General features: G+C 48.3%; 1 protein-coding gene across 1 annotated transcript in view; it reads right to left on the reverse strand.

Moving 5' to 3' along the window:
- Positions 1-14,516, reverse strand: part of Adcy2 (adenylate cyclase 2) — a 374,991-nt gene that overhangs the window by 341,222 nt on the left and 19,253 nt on the right. The gene's annotated exons all lie outside the window — the stretch shown is intronic.

Consider the following 14,516-nt stretch of genomic DNA (forward strand, 5'->3'; position numbering starts at 1 on the left):
AGTGCTCAGTAGCCACTCGTAGTTTGTGACTACATCACAGTCACCCACTGACAGGCAGACACACTGACTTTCTGATTTCTAATCTGAATGTCCTTGAGGGGTTTCTTGCTTTTTTCTCTAGTCACCAGATTCAGTACTGAAGGGAAGAGGACAGAGGGACCATCCTTATTTTATTCTCAATTGCAGATGACAACATCGGGTAGCTAAGTATCCTGCGCACTGATACAGTCCCTCCTCCACCCAGTCTTTCTCAGTTTGAACTAATTCCTTTCTATTTCAGGTTACGGGAGATGTGCTCATGGACAGGTATTGAATCTTACCAAATGCCTCGTCATCTGCTAATATGATGACTTACTGTACCTCCTGACATGATCCCTCAATTAGTAAATCACAAATGGACTTTCTAATATCAAATCAATTTTGCATTCTTGACATAAGTTCCATTTGTTTATGCTGTATTATCTTCCATATATATCTTTATATATATATATATATATATATATATATATATATATATATATATATACATTATCCTTCACAAATTTCCTTTATATAAATTGCATACACACATAAATTATCCTGTATATGAATATTTAAAAAGAAACATTGGTGTAAGCGTATGTGTATATATGTGTGAATGTGTTGCTGGATTAAATCAAATTTACTAAATTTGAATTAAAATTTTATTTGGAATCTTTGTGTCTGTGTTCATGAAAGATACTCATTCATAATTTCCTTTCTTTGGGATGTCTTTGGTTTTGGCACCAGAATAATGGAGGCCCCACAATATGAGCTGGGAAATATTTCCTCTCTACTGTGTGGAATTTCTGAAGTATTGGGATTATTAATTCCTTAAATTTTGTTATTACAGACCAGGGAAGTCATCTGGGCCCAAAGCTTTTTTATGTGAAGATATTTAACTACTTATTTAAATTATTTTTAATTCATAGGGCTAATTCAGTTTATCTATTTTTTTTCTTGGATGAACTTTGCTATTTTGTTTTTCAAGACATTTACTCATTCTGTCTACATTGTGGAATTCATTGGATAAAGTTGTTCACAGTCTTCTCTTATCATTCTTTTGGGTCTGTAGGATCTGTAATGATAACCTCTCTCAAATTCCTAATGCTGATGATTTAACTTCTCTCTTTATTTCTGATAAGTGTGGCTACAGTTTTATGAATTTTTACTGATCTTCTCAAAGAATCAGTTTTGGTTTCATTGATTATTTCTATTGTCTTCTTGTTTAGAATTTCATTGTTTTCTGCTTCTTCTAATTCTCTTTCCTCTGATAATTCTCACTTCTTTATCTGACTTATTCAGATGGAAGATTAAGTTTTTGCTTTTTAAATTTATTTTTATTTGTTCTTTTTAGATATACATGACTGTAGAGTGCATTTGACATGTTATACATGTGTGGAGTATAACTTATTAGGATCCCATTCTTGTGGTTGTATCTCTTTGAAGCCTTCCTTCTTTTTAGTATAAACATTTAATATTATAAATTGCCACCTAAGCAGCACAGCTTTAGGAAATCTCACAAATTGTTATACATGCTTCCATTTAATTGAGTTCAATACACTTTCTAATTTCCCTTGTAATTTTTTCTTGAACTCATGGGTTATTTAGAAGTTAGTTTCTAAGTTTCCAATTTTTATTGATTTTTTCCTTATTACTTTATGTTATTGACTTCTAATTTAAGTCCCTTGTGGCCAAAAAGCACACTTTGTATGGTAACAGCCTTCAGTAACTTCATGAAACTTTCATGGCCCAGAATGGGGTCTATCTTGACAACTGCTCCCTGTCCACTAAAAAGACTATGAGGTGAACCATCCTGAAAATCCACGTGGACTTTCCAAATATTCTATATGTATTTACTGATCTTTCTTATTGTCCCATCAGTTACTGAAATCAAGGTGCCGAAGTCTGAGTAGGATGGTGCATTCCTAAGTATGTATTTGGAATCTCTCTCATGCAGGGAAGGAGTCTGAAACCCACAGATCCTCCTGATGCCCTGGCTCCCTCCTCCTTAGGACATGTCCCTCTTCCTCACCGTAGCTACTCTCAGGCTCTGTCTGTGTGAGCACCAGGAATCACCCCACATGCACCTTCCCGGGGTCTTTCCTCTGGCACTTTCCTCTCATCCTGTGCCAATCAGTGTTATGCTGAAAAAGTGTTATGCTGAGAAGAAGCCTCTGTGGTTTCTGCAGATCCTCTTCTCAGCTCCTTGGTATTTTGTCCTGATAATCCCAGCACCTTTGCCCTTCCAAGCTCAGACCTCCATTCACCCAACTCTGTGAGATGGCCGGGCTCTGGGTCCTCTACCCCTGCCCTGGGCCGCAGCCTAGTGACTCCCAGGGAGGAAGTGGAGGCCACCTTAGCGTTCTTCTGTTCTCTTCTCCTAAAGGCTGATTCCTTTAGGATTCTTTTCCGCTGTCTTCAAGTGCTGTCTCTTGTATGCAGAGTGGCCGCCAGCTGGGTCTCCACCCTGCATGGTGCTTGGGTGTCGACATGCAGCCCCATTCCTACTTGAGAAGGGCGTTTTCATGCCCCTGGTTTCTGAAGAATGCTTATTCATCTCAGCTTTGAATTAATTGGACAATAAAATTGCTAAAACCAACTTACCACAAAACAATTAAATTTAATGTAATTTGCACCTGTTCCTAGAATGGTATTTATTAATGGGCCCTCAGGAACAAAAGCTTCTCTTTAAAACAAAGCTGAATTTATAGAGAGCAGACAAAAACAATCATAAATCAAGTGCAGTACAGCCAAGACATTTATCTGGCAAAAGACTCCACCCTTAGCTCAAAATGTTTTTTTTTTTTTTTTTTTTTTTAATTTTTGTTTTTTCTCCTCCAGCAGAGACAAGCGCCCACTTAAAAACAACCACCTTATCCCTACCTCCTTTTTTCACTAATCGCCCTGGTTTGGAGCCTGCCCGTGCCCTCAGATGCTATGTGTCAGGGAAGCAATTTCTTCCCTGAAGCAAAGTCACAAGACAAGGAAAATCAGTGATCCTCAGATCCCCAGAATTGCCACCAGCAGTTTACATGTGACAGCTTCCACTGGAAACCCTTCAGCAATTCCAGTGCCCTCTCCTCGTGACAGCAGAGGCAGGCCAGTCCCTGGGGTGGCACTGTGCCCTCCATAAGCCCAGGCTTGCAAAGGCCTGCCTTAGCTCTAAGGTTCTGTTGGCACCATTTTGAAATGCTTAAGAGCTCTGAACAGGGCTCCACGGGTGCACCTGGCACTGGGCCCCTCTCATATGTAGCAGGTTTGGGGCACAGACAGGGTCTAGATGTTAGATTTATGTCTGCAGGGCCTTAGAAAATAAGATTTCCACAATTTATATCACATCAGACCCTTGCTCGGTACTTGTGGCAGGTTAAACTGTGTCCCCCATCCCCCAAATGTGCACTGAAGCCCTGACCTTCATTACCTGAGCACGTGGCCTGATTTCGAAGTAGGGTCATTGCAGACATCATTAGTTAAGATGAAGCCCTACTGGCAGGGGGTGGGCCTCTATTCCACCAAGACTGTGTCCCTATAGGAAATTGGCCACTAAAAGACAGATGCACAGCAAGAGCGGCAGACACAGGCTAGGGAAGGAGCCCCCATTCCAGAGGGAGAGGGCGCGTGGCCTCTGGTCTCAGACAGCGAGCGCAGAATCAAGAGGCAGTTCCAGTGGTTCTGAGCCACCCACCTTGTGGCACATTGTCCTGTGAACTCTGGGACACGACTATAGTCCTGAACCACAGATACCACAAAGTGGCCTGTCACCTTGGGCCCTAATGGAGTTCGCTGCTCAGTGAAGCTCTTCTCTCCCAAACTCTAATGAGTCCCTATCATTGTCCCCATGTGTAGGGAAATCAAGAGGCACCTTGACATCCAAGTACAATACAAGTGCTGCAGCCAGGGTGGCAGCTCCGGGGCGCGTGGGGATTGGGCATGTTCCAGAGCAGAGACATGCCAGTGTTCCCATGCTCATGGTGGTACAGGAAAGATCTAGAAACAGGACAAATTTCACCCCAAGGCTGCTATTTTATGTATGACTGTGTCCCCTCCTTTGGAAGTCATTTGGGTGAACATAAGGGGCACAAGATGCTGAAGCCAGGGAACATTTTTTATCCCTTGTAAAATTTCAATGTTTTCGGGAAAACACTGCAAATTTCAGACTTTGGTCAAGACTCCTTGGTTGGCCCCCACATTGCCTTTTCTGGAAGGCTCTGCTAGCTGCCCGAGGACCCCATTCACAAATGGGACCAATATTTTCAAGGCTTCAGAGAGCGTCCCGGGCCTCCCACCTCTCTGTCCTGTGAGCACAAGCATTCCCTTCCTTTTGCTCATCCACCTGCGTGGGGAGACACTGAGAAGCGTCACACTGGAAAAAGGCCTCAGGGCTCACCGGACACAGAAGCCGCAGCAGCTAGATCTTGGACTTTCCATCCCCCAGAACTGTGCAAAACAAGTCTGTTATTTAGAAATCACTCCATCTGTGATGCGTTGCCGTAGTGCACCAAATGGACCCGGGCAAAGACCACCACAGAGTACAGATGGTAAGTCTGTGTTCTCCTGTAACCTCAGGAAAGACTTCATTCTGGATGCAACCCCTAGTTCGGGCTCGAGACTTTACAGGCAGAGAGGGTAGAGGATAATTTGGCTAGAACCATCTAAACGTACTAAATGGGCTTTCCTGATGAGGAACGTGCCCTCTGCACCTCGTCTTCTCTCCCCACTTCCCAGGCCCCAGAACACACCTGCCTGTCCCTCTGAGTCTGTGGAGCTTTCTTTGAGCTGGAGGTCGAGAATTTGGGGATCAGGAGCAAAGAGATGGCAAGCTGCAGCCCACAGAGCGGATTACAGTTGAAAAGACAAACACGGTGAGTTAATTAATTAAAACCTACGCCTCTGTGAGTACCTGGGGCCAGTCTACAAATGAGAACCCTACAGCTCAGCTGAGAAACGCACTGTGGAAGTGCTGCCCACGCAGTGGAGAGAGCCTCCTGGGGCCACCCAGAATGGCACTCAAGCTGCCCCAGTGTTGATTCACCCTGGGTCCACCGCCTGCTGCCACGTCTCCTCTGTGTGAGAGTCTTTACCGGATTTGAGGCACGTCCCCTGCTCCTTCCTGTATGACTTAGGTGAGGATGATGTTAGTGGCTGCTGAGAAAAGGAAATTTAAAATACAGAAAACCGGAGAAGCTAAGTGAGGTGTTGCTTAGCAACTCTTAATAGGAAAGAATTTAAACTCTGGATTTATTTTTTTCCTGAGAACTTGCTGCTCTAGCGGGGAGTCTAGAATTCACTCCCCTTCCTTCCGGCAGCTCCCCTGCCCACGGGCCTGGGCCCATCCACGCAGCCCCAGCCTGAGGACGAGTGCGGTGTGCTAGGTGCCTGGGCCCCGTGCATGCTTCACAGGACAGCAGCTTTCACTATTCGGCACAGGGTGGCTGGAATGCCGTGACGGTCAGGCCTTTGGAAGTCATTTGGTGAACGCAAGGGGCACAAGATGCTGAAGCCAGGAAATATTTTTTATCCCTTGTAAAATTTTAGTGTTTTCGGGGAAACACTGCAAATTCCAGACTTTGGTCAAGACTCCTTGGTTGGCCCTCACGTTGCCTTTTCTGGAAGGCTCTGTTAGCTGCCCAAGTGCTGCCCACACAGAACTGTGCAGACCCCTGGGAGGCCACAGACAGCACCCAAGCAGGCCATGCACGGACAGGCTGGGGACCTACGCACTGCACTTGGCTGGCCCGTGAGGAGTGAATGCCCACAACGTCCCTTATGTCTGATGGGTTTTCCCACAGGTAAGTACAGGGCCCAGAGCAGGCATATGGTTACAAAAACAGACCCAGACGCAAAATTAGCATAAAGAGGTGACATTTTAAGGAATCTGTTTGTAAGAATCCATTTATAATAACATGAAATTTCAGTTTCTGTATTAAAGTAATAATTGATTCCCGAACAATAATACACCCTCCTCTACTAACACATGCACAGGTATTGTGGCTCCTTCAGTCCAATAAGTCCCGTCTCCCCTGATTGATTGGTTTGCAGAGTGGACCTGCCCCCAGGTGAGAGCGCAGCTGGTGACTCAGAATGCTGACAGCTTTGGGCATTTCTGAAGAAACAGCCCCCTCCCCATGAAGCTCTTCTGAACCAACAGTGGTTCTGCAAGAATAGTCCAGATGCCAACTATGTCCCTTCCACATCATGACAGGAGGAGAAGCCCCACGGTCGTGCATGACAAAGGGCATGCAGAGATAAAACAAGATGGTGCCACAATGCCAAGTTCAAATTTAGCTTCTCTTCCTAGCTGTGTGACTTTGTAGGAATTGCTTCACTTCTCTGGGCTTAGGTATTCTCATCAGTAAAATGAAAATAATAATAGCACTCCATGGGTTTGTGCAGATAAAGAAGTTATATGTGTCAAGCAACTAGCATCTGACCTAGGGAGGACCAGGGAAGGTCTTCTACTGTCCTTGTGGTAGAGCAGCAAGCAGCCACATTCAGTTATTTCCACAATTCTTTGCAGTGTGTTCACTCTGTGGGCAGAACTGTGCTGAAGAGAACAGTAGAACAAAGTGCCTCCAAGGCCACACGGTCTTTAAAATGCATCTGGGCCAGGCACAGTGGCACACGCCTGCAATTCCAGAGGTTCAGGAGGCTCAGGAAGATCCCAAGTTCAAGACCAGCCCCAGAACTTAGTGAGGCTCTAAGCAACTTAGTGAGACCCTATCTCAAAAAATAAAAAGGGCTGGGGATGTGGCTCAAAGCCCCTCTGGGTTCAATCGCTGGTACCAATTTTTTTTAAAGTGCAGATTGGATGTGAAGTTTGGGTTTGGGACTACAAAAGCACAGAGGTAAGAATTGCAAAGCAAGTCTAATTACCCAATAACAGCTTAACTCAGAAGCCCATCTTCAGTACCAAAGCCTTCTTCTGTTAAGAAAAGGCCAGAAGGAAATGAAGAGGAAGCAGATTATTCCAGAAACCCCAACAGAATTATCCACTGAAGCAAAACCAGGTCCAGGAAGCCCAGGTGAGGTCCTGGTGAACGCTGAGCTGTCTGCATGGCCAGGACAATTTCCACCGCGTCTGGTTAGGACCCAACAGTGGGGAGGAATCAGACTCGCCACCTCCACTCTCCACAGCCAGAAATGTGTGGGATCTCAAAATAACTGCACTGCCAGCTGGGCCACCCGCTGGACTTCCCTAGGAGTCACAGGTCTCCTCAGCATGTGCTTCACCACCAAAAAAAAACAAAGAGCCTCATCCTCCTTACAAACTGAAATGTCTTTGACCACTTTGTAGGTTTTCTCAGACGTGCACCTCTTCACACCACGTCCGAATCGCTCCCTGAGAAGCTGCCCTGCTGAGCAGCAGCACACAGAGGGGTGTGAGGGGCCCTGGGCGAGTCTCTAGGTGGCCTTTCCCCCTTCATCCCATGCTCCTGGGCTCTTCCTGTGGAAAGTACATTCTTTAACACATTCCAAGAGCCACACCAGAGGAAGGGCAAACCAGCAGGACTGCTCCACTTCAAAGGCTCCTGGAGGCCTTGGTTTTCATTCATTCTCACCCATTTTCAATAAGAAGGAAGATGTTTGTGCACCGATGTCCTATTTTTGTAAAAAAATAAACACATGCTCACACTGAATGTCTGACTTCCTTTCAAGCAACAGGACAAAGAAAGTCTCTTCTTCCCGGAGCTGAACGTCAGTCTCAGGATCAGTGGTGGTGACTTAGCCACTGTGCATGGTGACCTCAGCAGGGCCTCCACTGGAGGAGGAGTGGGGCTGGAGTGGGGCTGGCAGGGGTGGATGCTCTTGGCTCCACTGAACGGGCTCTTCAAAAAAGGGGAATTCAGAAAACCAGAGTCGGATGCAAATAGGACTCGGCTCCTCTCTCTGCAGGTGACCATTTCTGCCTGGCCTCTCCCGAATGAAGAAAAGCTTCAGCCCTTGACCAACACGCCCTTCCTATCCCAGAAAATCATCTCAGAAGGAGGGTCCTAAGTCAGCAATCATCAGCTGAGACGAAACAGCTTCCTTCTTCTTAGAAATTTGCTAAGTATCACTTAAAAGCTTAGAATTGAAGGTTTTTCTTCCAAGGATCAGGCAAGAAGGATGCACCTTATGTCTTTAACAGAGGAACCAAGAAGAAGCACTTTCCTCACAGGAATGGGCAGAGGTCAACCCACATCCATGAACACACCAAGCCCACTGAGAAAGCCCTGGTAAATTTCCACAGCAATGCAGGTGGCCAGGGCATGTATCTAAGTCCTGATGGACACTGGTCTGAAAGACCCTCCACAGATCCCTGCACACGTTTCCTTCCACGGTGATTTGGAGTATAAGGAACATGAATGTCAAGTGCATTACCAGATAAGCAGGGGAAATGAGTACAACGTGGCCCACGACAGAAGCACTGGCCACCCTCCAGGGGCACACTTGGGGACAGCTCGTCCTCTGGTGAAATGAAATCTGCTGGGCGTTGAACTGACTCCACCCAGACATGCTCCAGTCCTAAGCCCCAGGACAAGTGGATGCAACTCCACTCAGAACCGGTCTGGAGACAGGGTCTTTACATCAATCATGTGAACCGAGGACATTAGTGTGGCCCTGATCCAACCTGACTGGCATTCTTATAAGGAGGGGAGAAGAGAGAGGGACACACAGGTCACCAAGGGAAGGCAGAGGCAGAGACTGGAGTGGCCCATCTTCAAGCCACGGAGCATCAAGCCTTAGGCTGGACCCAGCAGGGAAGGTGCTGCCCGTCACCCAGGGACACCTCCTCCCATACCTGATGTCATACTTGTGATCCCAGAGCTGGGAGACAGACATTTCTGCTGTTCTAAGCTATGGGACACAATCAGATGGTACCATGTGACAGCAGCCCAGGAAACTGAAACAGACCACCCAGGATCTAAGGCTGCTCTTTGGGAAGGCTCTGTTAGCTGGAAGGCTCTGTTAGCTGGAAGGCTCTGTTAGCTGGAAGGCTCTGTTAGCTGCCCAAGTGCTGCCCACACAGAACTGTGCTGGCCCCTGGGAGGTACGTCCTCTAGCTCCATGCCTCCTGCCCCTCTGGTCAACTGTTAGCCACCTCAGTGACACAGAGGAGCAGATTGTTTCTCCATGCCATTCATCATTATTGATGAAGCCACTTCTGGTGGAACTGACTCTCAGGACACAGTCATCCCCTCCATGTCCCTGCTAGAGGCTCAGACAGGAATGGCTGCTGTGCTGTGGAGTGTATTGGACAGAAGGAGAAAAGAATCCATACACACTGTTGCTGGGTTCTTAAATACAAGCATCATCCCGCTGAGATCAGACAGAGAAGATGTCTCACATGCTCCTCGGCCAATTTGACTTCAAAATGGTTCAACTGCTTTTAAACCAAAGATGAAATGCAACTCCAGCCTCAGCGCCGAGACTCCTGTCCACTTTCTCAGCGGGAAGTGGGAGCCTGAGCAGAAGGCGTTTGCAGAGCAGCCCAAAGGCAGGCGGGAAAGACGTCTGTGTCAAACACAAATGCTGCCACGGAGCAGCCGGTCAAGAACCCAGCAGCATGCTGTGCTGCTCCGCGACTCCACAAGATGCTCCTGTGAAATCCTTCCCTTTCAGGAGGCAGCTACAGGGATCAAATGTCAGCAGGGTGGAGTCCCCGGGGCACAGGCAAAGGGACTTTCAAGATGGAGTTGGCAGGTACTGAACTAAAGTAAGTGCTGGGAAGTCCACAGACAGCCGAGGCCTCTGATGGCCTCTCTTGAGGTCTTTCCTTTTCCCCTCCATTTTCCTCTTTTCCCCAGTTACTTTCAAGCCGTGTTGCTGACCAACTCCCAGCCTGACCCTTACACCTGCCCGCACCCTCTCAGGGTCACACACTGCAAAATCTGTCCTTTTGCCTGATGGAAACTGTGGACTCCACTCTTGCTTCACGTCCTGGCATTGCTTTGGTTGAACCACTGCACTGAGGGGCAGTGCTCTGACTTGGTTCTCCTAACAGGTGGCGCTGGATCATTCTTTGCGGCATGGGTTGCCATGTGCTTGGTAGGGTATTTATTTGTGACACTCCTGGTTTCTGCCCACCTGATGACAGTCACTCTGGCTGAGAACCACTGGTCTCTTGAGTGGAACTGACCTCTGGAGTCAGAGCCTGGGGTTCAACATGCCTCATCAGCTTGGAATGGGCTGGAGACTTCACCCCCTGTGCCTAGGTCTCTGCGTCCCTAACGCAGGGCGGCATTGCCCTGCTCATGGCTATGGGAAGGAAGCGCTTGGAGCTGGCCTGGTACCACCCTGCGCCAAGCATGTGCTGGCTGCCTATGGCTGAGTTCTCCTGGAGGTTTGGTGGATGGGAGCTACCCTCAGTGAGGTAGCCTTCATGCAGTGAGGCTGAAACCTCGCCCACAGAGGGGTCTGGCCTGGCCTTGCTGCTGACAAGTGACCTAGGCCCTCAGAGTGTGCCAACTCTTAGGGGTGTCTTTGCCCCCTGGCCTGTGGCCCTGGGAAAGTGTAAATATGATCTATAGTGGAGGCTCAGGGCCTTGAGACATCAGTGCTGCCTCCAGGGGACAAGAGTCTAAAAGTGTCGGCCTCACCTCCAAAAGCTGGAGGATATAGCACAGCCCTGCAGGCTGTGAGCAGTCTGTGGAGCCAAATTCTGCAACCCAAAGCTCAGCTGAGCCTTCACAGTAGTTCATAACTACCGTCACATGTCATTGCTAGGAGAGCAGCACTGCCCATGTTCACAAAGAGAGGACATAGGGGCTCCGCATGGGCGGTTTTCTGGACTCTTCCCTTGGCTGATACGCAGTGACATCCCTTCCCTGTAACAGCCCATTGGCATAAGGAGAGCAGCATCCACGTCCTGTGAGCCCTTCTATCAAGCTGTCCCCATCAGGGTGGTTTTCCAAACCTGTGGTGGTGTCGGCAGTGGCTGCTGTGCTGGCCCCTCTGACTGTACAGCAGGCCCCTTCGGCATTACTTCCCGATACCACCGACTTCGCTGCCTTCATTCTAAAGGGCAGGACAGTAGCCCTCTTCATTAAGGAGGTGAACCACCTAACTCTGCTGGATGGCGAGTGGTCACTGAGGGCCCACGTCCATGGCATCTATGCGAAAGCCAGCCAGACAGCAGCTCCCAGTAATATGGCGCCAGAAGGCATCTTTCCTGAACCCAGATCCCCACTCCCCTGAACGGCACAGGGAAAGCCGGGAATAGGAGGCGGGATTTCAGTCTCCAGTGGAGGAACAGGGCTGGGCGCGTCCCTTTTCTGTCAAGGGAGCGAGAAGACCCACGACGTGAAGCACATTTCCCTCCAGCCAGGACAGCGGCCTGAAGAGCTGTGACCACTGTCCCGGCCACAGCCTTTCCCAAGTGCCGTGCGGGGGAGAGCAGAGTGGGTGGTCACAGCTGTGATTCCAGGAACCACCCAGGCCACAGGCAGAGGCCGCCCAACGCAAGACCAGCACAGGCGTCCAGGCTGAGCCGCTGCGTATGAACTGGTTCTTCCTGAGCCCCAGAAGCCAGAGAAAGAACCCAATGGTTGGGGTCACACACAGGGACAGAGATTTAAAAAAAGAAAAGAAGCACAAGATCAGCTTGGAAACAAAATTGTCAGGGAACAACATGATGGCTAATAGCCAAGAGCCTGGCCAACAGACTCTGCCCCTGAGAGAAATCACTCCTGAGGCAGCAGAGGCAAAATGACCACGAAATGAGAGATTGTTTTAAAGCAGGTGACCAGCACCCAAAACCAGGCAAAACCAAAGCAAAAGAAAACATGTCTTATAAAATCAAAAGAGAGGTAAAAATGGAATAAATGGACACGAATCATGAGCCCAACAAACCAGGAGCTGAAACACAGCCATCCATTAAAGAACACATCAAAGGAGCAGCAGGCTCCCGGGAGAGGACGAGGCGGAAGGACAGTACAGCCCTGCCCCGAGGACACTCGTGTTCCTCAGCACAGGCCACCTCGTACCAGTCGGGCTGAGCAGTGTGACTTGAGGCACTACGGACAAGCTTGAGGAGGGTGAGGGTGGTGTATGATGGGGCGCTCTATGGAGGTCAGGGAAGGCTACCTCAAAAAGGACCTGCGACTGTGGAAGAAGAGCCTTCCACCCAGGTGGGAAGGCTGCGTTCTGACCACTCAGCTCTATTATTATTTCTAAAACGATGGGGCAAGCTTCTACCACTCAGGAACTGTGGAGGCTTCATTTGGGTTGGAAACGGAGCTGATGTCACTATGCTCTTGCTCCTCCCTAGGCCAGACCCTAGCCAACAAACTAGACAAGGCTGCACTGCCTAAGAGGAGTGATGTCGGATTTGAAGGGGAGATAAAAATTCTGACATTCTGCAGATGACAATATTATTAGTATAAATAAACTGAGGCTCTTAGATAAACTAGCAGAACTGGCAAGTGTCCGCCAATATCACCGAATATAGATTGAGATTAAAAACCAATGGTTGGGCTAGGGATGTGGCTCAAGCGGTAGCACACTCGCCTGGCATGTGCAGGGCGCTGGGTTCGATCCTCAGCACCACATAAAAATAAAGATGTTGTCTCCACTGAAAACTAAAAAATATTAAAAAATTCTCTCTCTCTCTCTCTCTCTCTCTCTCTCTCTCTCTCTCTCTCTCTCTCTCCCTCTCCCTCTCCCTCTCCCTCTCAAAAAAAAAAAAAAAAAAAAAACAATGATAGTAGCTTAGGAGGCTGAGGCAGGAGGATCGAGTTCAAAGCTAGCCTCAGCAACTTAGCAACTTAATAAGGCCCTACCTCAAGATGCAATATAAAATGGGCTAGGGATGTGTCTCAGTGGTTCAATGCCTCTGTATTCAATTCCCAGTGCCAAAAAAAAAAAAAAAACCCAAGAAGGAAAAAAAATGATATTCTTGTGCATCAACATGAACCAGTCAGAACAGGCAATTTAAAATTCTTATTTATAGAACAAGAAAATAATTTCACATGCCTAAGAATAAATCTAGGAAAAACTTCTACTGATTTTGTAAAGAAGAAAAAAGGTCTTTGAAGGATATAGAAGTCAACACATTTCTTAGAGAGATTTGCCCTGTCATTTGGTAAAATGATTCTCATAGAAGACAGCAAATCTCTGGATGTGTTTTATATTATCCCTTTTTAATTCCTAGGCTTTATATATCTTTCAAAGCAAAATTCAGAAATTCAATGTAATTTAAATCCAGATCCCAAGTGGACATGTCAGTGAACATGACAAACTGGTAATTCATACAGAAAAGTAAGCTAAGAAAATGGGGAACCAGGAAGGGAAACTTGGCCTTCCAGAGCGTGAGGCTTCTTATGAAGAAGCTGGCCAGTGCGCTGGGCAAGGTGGCAGGGCTCACACAGCAAGCCCAGGTTCTCAGGGGTTCTGTGTGGGTTTCCTGGGCACCAGGGTGAAGGTGCCCCTGTAGGACCAGGTAAAGCCAGGACGTTGGATTGTGAAGAAGAGAGGTGGGCACTGAGGTCGGGAGGCTGCTGGCCAGGTGTGCTGGCCTTGGTTGGGACTGTGGCGAAGGACAGATGGTACCACCCACAAATTCCTGTTTCTGATACAACAGAGCATTTAGAGCCAAACAGACCAACTTGAGTCCACTCAGCCCAGCCCTGCCCTCTGGGGTAGAAATGGAGGCACATGGGCCGTGATGGCTTGGCAGAGGTCACACGAGGACCGACTGAGAGGCCCCCAGGAACCTCATCTCAGGGCTTAGTGGGGTTGTTTCTGACTGAAACACCGAGAACACTCTGCCTCTTGCACGGCCTGTGCCCTGCGCCTCCCCCTGAGCTCTCTCCTCCCTTGGCCTTGGCAATTCTTCTCCTTGTTCTCATCTCCTCCTAATGGCTCCTCCTCCACCCATTTCTGGATTCTGTTTCTCTCTGTTTCACCCTGGTGCCTGATGTCTGCACCAACCCCATGAAGACCCCATGGGCTGCTCAATTCACTCTCTCTCTCTGGATGCCTGCAAACCCGTGGCTTCATTTACAAGCTCTGAGCTGAAAGTTCATCTACCCGTAGCTCCAGCCGGACTCTCCCTGGACAGCACACCATGTGATCAAGCTGCCAGGGGGCCACATGGGGAGGACCACCACCCAGCAGGAGCACACAGGAAACCCACTGGTTAGTCCACAGTCTGAAGGTAGGGCGCCACCCCGACGGGGCATTTTCTAAGCCGAGAGCCTCACCGAGGACCATAACAGGCTGGTGGTCCCAATAGGAATGTGAAGCAGCCCTCTTCACAGCACGTGATCATGTTGCTAGGAACTCAGTGTCACAGAAGTCTGTCTATAAGGGCGGCGGCAACTGTCATGGACAGTTGGTTTAGGATAGAGTAGGGTTAGGGCTCCAGTCCCAAAGGGATTTGGAAACCTAGATGGGGCACTCAGGAAATAGAACCACATCACCAAAGCTGGGCTCAAGACATAAAATAAGACTCGGCCAAGCGGCAGCTCAGCTATTCAAACAGGGGACCATACAAGACCAGTCCAGCTCCCCAG

Source organism: Marmota flaviventris, chromosome 5 (assembly GCF_047511675.1).
Source record: "Marmota flaviventris isolate mMarFla1 chromosome 5, mMarFla1.hap1, whole genome shotgun sequence".
NCBI classification, from domain to species: Eukaryota; Metazoa; Chordata; class Mammalia; order Rodentia; family Sciuridae; genus Marmota; species Marmota flaviventris.